Consider the following 10,724-nt stretch of genomic DNA (forward strand, 5'->3'; position numbering starts at 1 on the left):
TTTGCACACGTACGTACATGTGTGCATGTGTGTGTGTGCACACACATACATACGGTCCAAGTGTGCAGGTCAAATCACAACTTTTGAATGACTCGCTCCCCTTTCTTCTACACATTCTCATGAAGTTCCAGATAGCCTCAAAACTGCTATACAGCCACCAACGACCACAAATTCCTGGTCTTCCTGCCTAACCCAAGAACTGGAACTACAGCCATGTACCTTCCTTCATAAAACACTCTTAAAGGGACTAAGTAGTTGACTCTGTCAATAAGGTGCCTACCACAGAAGTGTAAGGACCTGAGTCTGTATCCACAGAACCCATGTAAAATCCAGGAATGGCAGTGTGCTTCTCCAATGTCAGCATGGGGGTTAAAGTGTGTAGTTGGAGGCCACTTGTTTCTCCACTGCTCAGACTCCTGAAATAACCACACAGAAACAGTATTGATAAAATCACTGCTTGGCCCATTAGCTCTAGCTTCTAATTGGCTAACTTTTATATGTTAATTTAACCCATTTCTATTAATCTGCATATCACCACAAGGCTATGGCTTACAGGGTAAAGTTCCGGCATCTGCCTCCAGCAGGCTACATGACTTCTCTCCTTTCTCCCAGAATTAAGTTTAGTTTTCCCTGCCTAGCTCTACTCTACCTCATCACAGGCCTAAGACAGTTTCTTTATTAACCAATTGTATTCACAACATACAGAGGGGAATCCCACATTACCTCCCCTTTTCTGTTTAAATAAAAAGGAAGGTTTTAACTTTAACATAGTAAAATTACATATAACAAAATAGGTATCAAGCAAGAATTACAGTTATAACATTTATATTTATTTATTTTTATCATTACCAAGAAAAACTATAAATATAACTATAAATTCTTCAAATCCGTCAAAAACTCCAGAAGGATAAAATATTACCTAAATAAACAGAAAGTGTCTTGTAGGCAACTTCCAAAATTCTAGAATTGACAGAGACATCTTGCTGCATGGACAGTCACCCAAGTTCTTCTGTAATGTTGTGGGAACCCATCTTCAGCCTACAGGTTCATAGTATCCTGCAGACTTTTCCACGATGTAGGAAATTTCAAAGACAGTTCCACCTATATTGGCAGTTTGTCAGTCACTTTCTTCTGTAACCTGCAGGATGTCTGGCAATCTCTTTCATGAAGCAGGAACCCCAAAGCATCATCTCACCTTTAGGCAAGTTTATCAGTCATTTCTCTGTGGGTCTTGCATGTCCAGTTCACACAGAATACCATCAAGTGGTCCAGTCAAGAGCAGTTTTTGCCCAAATGGCTAGCAAACTTCATAAGGAGCTTCTTCAATGCCCACCATCCTCTTGAAGTAGATTGGTGCTGCCAGGAGCAGATGTGTCTCATTGTCAGAAAAATATTATAACTTCTAAAAACATTTAAAATGCCATATTCTGATGGTCTCTGAAAGATTTGAAGAATATCTATCTAACTGAAGTATATCTCTATATATCTAGAAAACCTAACATGACTAGAAGCTTGACTATTTTAGATGACTATCTATTAACCTATATTTCTTAATTATACATTACATTTTTAAATGAAAAGCACAAACACAATACCTTAATCAAGAGCAGAAATAAACATATAACAAAATTGACCTTAACTTTGTATAAATAGAGCAAGATCCATATCAATGCAAATCTCTATAGAATATCCCCTTTAAGTACAAACAAACATTTCTAAACAATATTTAGGAATTTGGGCATAGTTCTCTCCAAACTGCTTCCTGCTTTTTGTTGGGTAAAATAATTTTTGGCTGTGTTCATGATGACATTTTAGGGGCTGGGTCTTAGTCCATCAAACCACATTATTCTGGAAAGATTCCACAGGTTCTCATCCTCTATGGAAATAAAAGAAGAATCTCTTTTCCAAAGCAACATATCTTTAGATCAATATTTTGAAATCAAGGTACCTTTAAAGTATATATGTTGGTTTAGCTTAACAATCCTCAGAATCAAATGTCTCTCTGTAGTCAAAAATTTCAAAGAAAACACAATTGTATACATAATCCAGACTCTCTGTGTATATTCCATCTTTATGTGGCTTATTTTTTTACTCTATTACTTTTTCTACAAGTTTAATGCTTATTTTATTATTTTTACTCCTTTAATCTATGACTGTCTTTACGCTGTTATATTACAATTCCTGTCTCTTTACTCTTTTTCTTCTCTCTCCCAAGCCTACATCCATTTATTAAACTCACTGTGTCTCATTTAGAGGTCTTTTATGTCTGAATCTGTCCTTATTGCATATCTATAATCCTCTTCTGAGCAGGACTGCTTCTTAAAAAGCTAATCAGCAGCACAAGTACTAAGGCTGCTTTGCTTTTTGGCTGTGCCCAGTCAAGCATGGCAGAGGCATATTCAATGCCTCTGCAAGCCAAGCACATGCCCCAGTTCCAAGTACGCAGCAGGTCTATGTTGAGCCATTAAGCAGTTGTAGCACTCCGCTCACAAACCCTATTTAAAAGCTTCATCTCCTGAAAGATCCAGAGTTAATGCTGGCAGTATGGCCCAGGAAGCCACCTTTTCAAAACCCTGTGGCTTTTTTTTCTGCTACCACTAATTAGGAAGATCTCTCTTAAAGGAGCTGAGGCATGCTGCCAGCAAAATGATGTCTACCAAGAAGCTGTGCTTAACTCTGTTCTTTTGTGTCTAGAATAACTTTTAAAGCTTTCTCAGGTTTTATGTGAATATAGTTGACCATATTGGTGTGGTAATTTGTAGTAGAAGGCCACTTGTTCATTTCCCAGCCACCCAGCCACCTGAAATAACCACAGAGAAACTGTATTAATTAAATCGCTGCTTTGTCCATTGGCTCTGGCTTCTTATTGACTAACTCTTACATTTGAATTTAACCCATTTCTATTAATTGCCATGAGACTGTGGCTTGCTAGGTAAAGTTCTGGCATCTGTCTCTGATGGGCTACATGGCTTCTCTCTGACTCTGCCTCCTTTCTCCTAGCATTCAGTTTAGTTTTCCCTGCCTAGCTCTACTCTACCCTATCATACGCCCAAAACAGTTTCTTTATTAATCAATAGTATTCACAGCATACAGAGGGGAATCCCACATCAGTGTGGGAGCAAGGACATGATGGAGGAGGGTCATCTGTCTATGTGTTACTTTCATTGGTTAATAAAGAAACTGCCTTGGCCCCTTAATAGGACAGAAAATTAGGTAGGCAGAGTAGACAGAATAGAATTTTGGGAGAAAGAAAGCAGAGTCAGGCAGATGCCTCAGGCAGACGCCATGTTTCTCCTTTCTGAGACAAACGCAGGTTAAGATCTCTCCTGGTAAGCCACCTCTTATGGTGCTACACAGATTACTAAATATGGGTTAAAACAAGATGTGAGAATTAGCCAATAAGCGGCTGAAACTAATGGGCAAGGCAGTGTTTAAATGAATACAATTTGTGTGTTGTTATTTTGGGTATAAAGCCAGGCATGTGGGAGCTGGGAAGTGGCCCACAGCTCCTTTTACAAGGACAAACAGACCCCTGAGCTTATTGCACAGCCAGTCAACCTGAATCTATGAACTTCAGGCTAAGTGAAATAATATGTCTCAACAAATAAAGGTGTAGAGCCATTGAGGAAAGAGATTGATGCCCCATGCATTTGTACTCATGTGTGCATGAATAAGTATGAACACTGTACACATAAACATACACATAATAGAAATGCTTAGTATGTAAGAACTTATTTGGGAACTCCTACAGCCAATATCCTTTAAGATGCTGGCCCACTTTGGGTGTGGTCTCAAGTACTATAAGTGTAGATGATAACATGCATGGCTCCTTTTTATTTTGACTGGATTCAGTTCCAGTTCCCAGTGCATGCAGAAAACTATGTATTGTTACTCTTACTATGAGTTTATCTCCAAAAAAATAAACCTTTGTTATATTCCATTCCAGGCTACTCTGATACTACTACAATTTGGTGCCCAACATGGATGGTGGTGACATACACAATCCCAGCACTTGGGAGGCAGAAGCAGATGGATCTATGAGTTCAAGGTCAGTCTGGTCTATAGAGTGAGTTCCAGGACAGCCAAGGCTACACAGAGAAAACCTGTATCAAAAGGCAATATGGACTGTGATAGCCTTTAAATAAAACCCTAGGTTCACAGAAATGGAGTAAAACTAAATTTGAGACATCATTAAATGTTTCATGGAGATACAGAATTTGACCATAGCCTGAAGAGCTGCACCAATCATACAAGAGTGATGAAGATCAAGCAAAATCTAGACAAATGGCTCTGGGCAGAGGGAACATCAAAGGTATTTTGGGAAGAAGGTGTCATTTCCAAAGAACAGCACTCAATTCATATAGTAAGTATGTATTGAATGAAAGATGAAAGTTGAAATTAATTTTTGCACAGGAAGAATAGTGGTAGGATTATTTGCCTGCTGCTTTCAAAATTGTGTGATTTTCTTATGTCAACATAAAAAATTTAACTGTTAAACTGTTTCTGGTTTGGTTTCCAGTGTTCTTTTGCAAAAATTCCTATTTTGCAATTTTGAAACTTTGCCATGTTCCAAGAGTTTTGGGTCAGACACTTAATGTGGTACTTTGGGAAACAGATCCCCTAGGCATAATTTTTAAAGTTTCACTTGGTATGAAGCAAATTTAGGATTTCTGAGTCTATAAAAACACACAAGTCAAGTGTTTCACCACAACCTTAAGATAACCCTCATTGCTCAGTCACCTCTTAAAGGCCCCACTTCATCGTGCTATCACTTTTGTTTCAACTCATGAACATGGGAAGACATAGTCACATCACATAGAACTTATGTACTCCAAGGCCTGGAAGTAAATGTGATTGATAGCGTTTTAGTTTACCTGAGGTATCTAAAACGAGAGAAGGGCCTGGGAGGCAATTTTTTCTTAAAAAACGACAAAAAAGCCAAGAAAACAAACAAACAAAACATTGAATATGGTAGCCAACAAGAGAGAAGCATCTGGAAATGACTAAGGATCACTTGACCCCAGTTTTAGGAAACCATGTGAAAGATTGTTAAGGCAAGTCTTGAGAGATGTTCAGCATATCCAGCTGGTGTAGGGATTGAAACGTTCTCTAGAATGTGGCTGGATATACAGTCTTATTTTTCTAATTGTATACAAACCTGGTCTCACTAGAAAAGTCAATAACCTAAATAAATAACCCTTTATTATATATAATTCTGAACTAGTGTGGGGTTATTTTGTATCTTTCATCATCACAAGAGTACTAAAAGAGTAGGGGTTAAGGCAGGATAGAATGTAGGGAATATGTGTGCTTATTTGAAAGTGTCCTTATGAAACCTTGTTCCATGTACACTGATTGTTTGCCAATTGAAAAATAAAAATCTAGAAAACAGTCACTTGATTGTTAATTTACTGTTTGCTTCTATTCTTCTAAATATCCTTCTCACAAAATATGTTGTGTGTGTATTTATTTGATTTATTTATCCTTGGTGCTTACATTAATGTTAATAATAAAAATTCCTGTTTGGCTGTTGCATTGGTTTTTAGTAAAGATTTAAGTAACCTACACCATACTTCATTTGTCTTCAGGCTGTTCTGTTTGAAACGGACCTGTGGGAAACTGGCTTCAGGAAAAAGGCCTCTTTAACATGTTCAGAATAGGTTGTGTAGCGGACCTATGTGATTCATGTGTCTAAAGTATCCTGGAGGAAAGATCAGAAGGTCTTAAAAATATTTTGATTTCCTCATCTATTTTCCAAATGAACAAAGGCCCACAACACCACTAGCAGTGGTGACGTACACCTTTAATTCTAGTACTTGGGAGGCAGAGGCAGGTGGATCTTTGAGTTTGAGGCCATCCTGGTCTACAGAGCAATTTCCAAGACAGGCTCCAAAGCTACACACAGACACACACAGACAGACAGACATATACACAGGCACAGACAAATACACAGATACACACAAGCACACACGCACAGACACAAACACACTTACACAGATATACACACATACTACAGAGAAATATAACAAAGATACATATTTAAAAACTATTATATGAATTTTCCTGCATCTACATATATGATATACATGAAACAAACAAAATTTTGTTTTATATTTGAGTGCTATGCCCAAAATATATCAGTATCAATATTCAAATACTATAAAACTCGAAAAACCCCAAATATGGAATGCTATCACTTATAAGTATTTTCCTTCCTTCTTTATGTATGCATGTGTAGTGTATAAGTATGTATATGCTCCTGTGGGTGGATATGTGTGTAAAGATGTGCATAGAGGACAAAGCTACAGTGGGCATCTTCTATTGCTGTCCTCACTAAGTTGTTGAGATAGAGTCTCTCACTAAACCTAGAGCTCACTGTCGGCTTGAGTTGCTGCCAGCAAGTTCCACCTGTCTCCACACTATCAGGGCTGAAGTGGCAGATGCATGCTGCCATGCCCAGCTTTTCCTATATTGGTGTTGAAGATCAAAATTCAAGGTTCCTGTTTGTGCAACAAGCACTTTATGCACTGAGCCCTCTCACCAGTGTTTTTAAATAAGATATACTACTTATCTATATCTATACATGTATATATATATATATATATATATATATATATATTTACTTACAGATTTCAACATATTATGTCATTAAAATATGACTGTAAGATTTAGAGCAGGAATCAATCCAAAATATCTGTATTGGGTAGTCTTATGTCAACTTGTCACACAAACTAGAGTTATTTGAATGGACAGAACCTTAACTGAGAAAATGCCTCCATAAGGTGTAAGACATTTTCTTAATTAGTTATCGATAGGGGAGTGCCTGCTCCATTGTGAATGGTGCCAGCCTTGGGTTGGTGGTCCCGGATTCTATAAAAATCAGGATGAGCAAGCCATGGGGAGCAAGCCAATAAGCAACCCCCCATTTCATCTGCATCAGCTCCTGCTTCCCGGTTCCTGCCCTGTTTGCATTACTATCCTGACTTCCTTCAATGATGCACAGCAACATGGAAGTGTAAGCCAAATAAACCCTTTCCTTCTAACTTGCTTTTTGGTCATGGTGTTTTATAGCAGCAATAGAAATTAAATTAAGACAATGTCTTGACAAAAGGTTTATTTCTGAAATGTAAATATATATATCAATTATGAAATAATTAATGATAAAATTCACACTAGAATATAAGAATAATAAAATAGTTTGTGGAAATAGAGCCCATTAAGTTCATGTGAACTTACAAAGGCAAAGAATGGCTATCATATTTCATAGGAGGATGGCCATGGAGAAATAAATATTAGTATTACTTATAAAGATTCATAAATTAAAACCATGTTAAACTGACATCAGATTATACAAAATAACCAGTGAGACAGAGAAGAACATCCCTGAAAACCCTACACAAAAATCTGTATACACAATGTATACATGTATATAGATACCATGTTAATATTGATGGAGACATAAAAGAATAAACTATGTTTTATGTAGATTGCCCTGGAGCAATTGAAGTTCTCTAAGGGAAAAAACCCCAATCTTACACCATAGAAAAGCAATTTTAAACTAGAATTAAAAATGAAGGCAGTATAGGGAAACAGTTTCATTAAATCAAGGTTAGGAGATACTTGTAGTGAAACATTAATGTCAGAATAAAACATTTATATACTTGCTCGCAGTAAAAATTGAATTATCCTCTCATCAAAAAACAGCAAGCGGCACCATGAGGGTAATATGAGAAGCAAGACACTGGGAGGGAATATAGTCTGCATATATAATTCACAGAAAGCTCTATCAAACAGCATTCTTACAAACCAACAAGATAGAGTCACTCAGTAAAAACATAGAAAAATGTATCAGGGGATTCACAAGGCATTTCCTAAAATAGAAAAGCAAAATAACCAAAACATTACATGGAAAAGTGCTTAGATGAAGAGACCAAAGATTACATCTGATCAAGTCATGAAAACGTAGTATGAAGAGGCCTAAGAAGTGACCAAGAGAGATAAGAAAGAATGTATAGGGAGGCATTGTTCATAAAGTTACAATCATCAAATGTAGCTCACGACGCCTGTCTGCGCTCTATGCGATACCATACAGTTCACGAGCTTCGGGCAAGGGGCTGGAGACTAAAACACACAAAAGCACAGAGAGAGACCTCTAAACACTGGTAAGAAGCCCTTTATTGAATAGCACCACCGAGGCTTATATACCCAACACAGTCAGGTGGGCCAACAGGTGAAAACCTTATCCTCTGATCCTCAAGGCAAGGCAACGCGTGCTCAAGAAGCAGAGCTGATAAACAACTTTGACACAGCTTTCAGTAGCTCAAATCAGAAGGAAAGTAAAGGTAACTAGCAGGGAAGAGCAGCTGGAGGCCAGGACTCCAAATGGTCCCAACAATCAAAATTGCTACCGTCCTTTAGAAGTGCAGTGCATAGATGCATTTTGGCAATGACTTCTGTTTAGTAAAGATACATGAAATATGAATATAGCACGCATGATATGAGAGAAGATAAGTGAGCACAAAGAACAATTCCATTTAGCTAAAGTTTAAGTAATAGTAGACAAAACAGATTAAGGATAAATATTCCAGGGATAAAGATTTAGAGAATAATAAACAGTATGACAAACATGGAGGCAAATTTTCTCCTACTTGTCTGCAGAACAAGTCATTAAAACTCTCATCCTCATTTGTGAAATCAGATTTAAAACTCTCCTTATCTTAAAGCTGGTGCAACAGTGAGGAAATCTGAGCAAAGAAGAGTCTGGTGTTAGGGGCTAGTACACAGGGGTTATTTTGACCACTGGGTCTCATAACTACAAACTAAGTAACCCTAGAAAGGAGTGAAAACATGGGAGGAATTACTGTGAAATCTCACAAGCATGGTTAAACCCACAATAAATCATAACTCTAGCCTTTTGAGATAGATAATAAACAGATGATAGCTAGCTAGATAGATGATAGATAGATAGATAGATAGATAGATAGATAGATAGATAGATAGATAGATAGATAGAATCTAAAGAGCCTGTCTTGAAGTGTTTTGTGTCTTTAGAGTGGGGACAGAAAACTTCAGAACACATATTTAAGAATTTGACATCTTTAGTTCACCTAGAAACAGACAACAGACAAATAGATCAGAATCTTTGTATTCAAATATAGCAAACTTGCTCATTCCACAGGGAACTGAAATATCATTTAGTCTTCATACATAAACAAGAGAGGAGTTTCTCCAAATACCTAAGAAGTGCTTAAGACTCAAATGAGACTGTAACTGCTGTGGTAATACAAGTATTGGTCACACTCAGTTGATACATTTTTAAAAATTATTTGTTTTATTTTATGTGCATTGGTGTTTTGCCTGCATGTATGTATGTGTGAGGGTGTCATATTCCTTGGAACTGAACTGTTACAGACAGTTGTGAGCTGCCATATGAGTGCTGGGAATCAAACCTAGATTCTCTGGAAGAACAGAGAAGTGGTCCTAACTGCTGAGCCATCTCTCCAGCCCCAATAATTTTTATAATTAACATATCATACCCACTCAATAAAAGATTTGTAAGTTACAGCTTTGTAATCAATTAAAAAAACATGGAAGGAGCCAACTGGGCAAAGCATTTCATATGCATGGATGTTCCAGTCATAACTTAAGAAAGAACTTTGCACAATCAGTGTGAACAGTCAGTCATCTGCAGCTACAATGGAAGAATTCTGAAAAGGGGCCCTACTGAAAACTGTATCACAATTCCTTGTCTAACAGCATTGTGTGTGTGTGTGTGTGTGTGTGTGTGTGTGTGTGTGCCTAAGTTTTCTCTAACACCCTTTCCATTTCTGTGGGTTGGAGAAATATTCCTTTTAGCTTGTGAGTTCCACCAGTGTCTACAAAAGTAGCCACTGTCTTAGGAAACAAGATAGAGAGAGAACTGGGCACAGAGGAGTGACGAGCCTGCAGCTGGAAACAAATGAGAAGTGTGGATAGGAAAGTTCTAGAATGTTGGGAAATGGCTTCTTGGAAATATGTAAAGTGTGCTGCCCAGGAGAAGATCTGTCAGGGTATCTAGGGTAAACAGAAAACAGCCTGTACTTCATGGGTAGGCCAAGGGTTATTTCCACTTTGACCTGTTAGCTTTTAAAGCTCTGATATTTTAATCTGCACACAGACAATCAGTACTTCATGGATGTGAAGTGGTGCAGCTTATTGCTTCTCTGGCTTATGGTTCTTTGCTGGGAAGACTGCAGAACCCTGCAGAGTATCTGTCTCAGAGATGCATAATGGAAGGACAGAGTAGAGCGCATGTCTATTGTCAAGGCATTTCCTTTACATCTAAGCTCTGTCTTCATGTTTTCTTCAGTTTTGCCCTTAAGTACAACTTACCAAACTCTACAGACCCAGAAATCGAAGCAACAAACTCTCTGATGAGCATGATTATAATTTCTGAAACTTGGACAAGTGTGAGAAGAGTGCTTGCTTCACGCAGAACAGGCATTTTGAAATATAGAGAATAGGCTTAAATTCAAAAGGAAACAGAAAATAGGAAGTTACTTTTGCATGGTACATATATTTCACTAAAATCATAGACACAAGAATGAAAATGATAACTTCAAGAGAGGAAAATAAAACCCACATTCCAACAACTGAGCCAAGAGCTGAATTTACTTACCAGGAGCTGGACACACACTATGAAGAAATCCAGTCATCTCTTCTTTAAGGGAAAAATGCCAGTACTT

At 37.7% G+C, this 10,724-nt stretch overlaps 1 pseudogene; it reads right to left on the bottom strand.

The window, feature by feature from the left end:
* The window catches only part of LOC119809190, a 35,776-nt pseudogene extending 25,293 nt beyond the window's left edge, over positions 1-10,483 (bottom strand).
* Between the last annotated feature and the right edge of the window lie 241 nt (positions 10,484-10,724).

The sequence above is a fragment of the Arvicola amphibius genome, chromosome 3 (assembly GCF_903992535.2).
Source record: "Arvicola amphibius chromosome 3, mArvAmp1.2, whole genome shotgun sequence".
Lineage (NCBI taxonomy): Eukaryota > Metazoa > Chordata > Mammalia > Rodentia > Cricetidae > Arvicola > Arvicola amphibius.